The following is a 2,316-nucleotide window of genomic DNA, read 5'->3' as shown; positions in this document are numbered from 1 at the left end:
GCCCAAGGGGCTGGGAGAGGGTCCGGCCCACGCTGCTCCTGGGCTGGGACTGGTCCCACTGGCGTAGGGTAGCAGGAAGCTCTCCGCACACTCACCGGACCTGGGCTAGGACTGGGTCTGTGACTAGTGTATAATTCTTAAAGAACATTTTAAGAAAGAATATAAGAAAACCCATACAGTAAGTTAACACATTTACTCCACCTGTGTAAAATTAGATCAAATCTAAGGTTACTGTTCTGATTTCATGATACAGAATAATCCCTCAATGTACTATAGAAGTTTTCAATATCCTACATTCCATAGCATCCCTTTCCAGTTTTATTCTTGTCTAGCCTTGCTTATTTTGTTTCACATTTTTGCAACTATTAATAAGTTGTAACTGAAATATGTAAATTTTCTGCTTGTTTGATACTTTAATTAATTCAAGGTGGAAAAAACAATTCCATACCCATTTTTAATCCCAACAGCCCTTTAATCCCTATAAATCTGTGCTGTTCTTACTAATTCCTTTTGAATTGATAATAATGTGTATCCAATTTCTTCATAATGTACAAGAAAAATAAACATTTAGATATTTTATATGTATGGAAGTTGTAATTTTATCTTTTTTGAAAGTGTTATGGTTTGTGTATAGGTGTCCCCCCAAAGCCTCAGACAGTCTTGGGGCAGCTTCTGGAGTTTGTGATTGATTACTGTGGGTGTGGATGCTGCACCTCCCCTGGGGCAGGTAATTTGCATTACAATGTAAGGTGAGAAGAGAAGCCAGCTGCTTAAGATGCTGCTGCCCCTCCCTTGTGCTCTTGCTCTTTGCCACCACAATGAAAGGTTGCTGTCTGCTATGTGCTGCTCTGCATTGGACGCAGATGAGTATGGACTGAAACCTCCAGTAGCTGTGAGCTAAATAAACCTTTCCTTCCTTCATTTTGAGTGTCGGGTATTTGTCCCAGCAAGGAGAGAAGAGTAACTAAGACAGAATTTGGTACCAGAGAAGTGGGGTCATTGCTGTGGCTAAACCTGATCATGTGGATTACAAGCTTTTGGGACTGGCTCATGGGAAGAGATAGGAAAGATTCAGAGATGTCATCTACACACGAAGCGCTGGAACAGCTTCGGTGGTTCTGTATGGGAGATTCTGGTCAGAGCTCAGAAGACCAGAAGTTTGATAGAAAGCTGGCCTGTAAAGACCAGGCTGGGGAGGTTTCTGCTGGGAAAAAAGACAGCATTGGTTGTTGGACTCCAGATCATTTGTGTTTTGACTTGGCAGAGAAGTTGTCTGCATTTTGCTCGTGCCCAAAGACTTTGCCTGAGACTGAGTTTAAGCATGGTGTACTGATCAATCTAGCAAAAGAAATTTCAAGGGAGCCAAATATTGGGGCAGTGGCCTGGTTGTTACTGGGGGCTTTTAGCCAGATTTATTTTGAGAATCAAGAGCAAAGAGCCCAAAAGGATGATTTAAAATGTTGTGAACTTGGCCAGAAAGAAAGTGCCAAGAAAGCTGTAGACTACAAAGATGGAGCTGAGAGGATCTTCATTGCTGGAAGGGAACCTGAGAATGAAAAGGATGCCCTGAGGGCATCACAGGAGGAGGCAGGTCTCCACCCTTTGCTGACTCAGAACTGCAAAGGTCAGGGACTTTGCCTTGAAGGGAAAGCCGCAAGACCCCCTGTTCCAGAATGACAGCGGAGGCCACTACACCAGGTTCCAGAATGGCGCCAGCATGGATAATTTGTTTCTGGGAATCAGGGTCAGAGTGCTCAGCCATACAGGCACTTGACCCCTATGGCCAAGAGAGAGAAAAGTCTGGCTACTGCTCCAGCTGGCAGCAGACCTTGGCATCATCCACGTGGTGTTGGTTTTAGGCGCTTACAGAATGCAGGAGTTCTGAGGTTAAGAAGGCTTCCACCTCGATTTCAGAAGAAGGCCTGGGAGGCCAGGCAGTGTGCCCCTGAGAGGGAAGTGTGTGAAGCAGAGTGAGAAGCCTATTCAATGGAAACCCCAGAAGTTTGGAAAAGCCAGGAATGTGGATCAGCTAAGGGAAACTGCAAGGAGGAAGCAAAGCCAGCCTAAGAGATAAGCCATGAGAGCTACCACCACGAGTGCCACAGGGGCGGAGCCTCATGTAGCTCACAACTCATCACAGATTGCTTGGGATGTCCCACATGGAACTGCAGGACTTAATGCTTGCCCTGCTGGATTTTGGACTTGTGTTGGTCCCAATGCTTGGTATCCTGCTGTGTGTACCTTTTGTAATGGTAGTGTTTATCTTGTGCCTTTGAATGTTGCAAGTGTTTAAGTTTTCATTTGCACAGGGGCTCA

Source organism: Octodon degus, unplaced genomic scaffold (assembly GCF_000260255.1).
Source record: "Octodon degus isolate 3935 unplaced genomic scaffold, OctDeg1.0 scaffold00294, whole genome shotgun sequence".
Lineage (NCBI taxonomy): Eukaryota > Metazoa > Chordata > Mammalia > Rodentia > Octodontidae > Octodon > Octodon degus.
Note: the sequence above shows the minus strand (reverse complement) of the source record.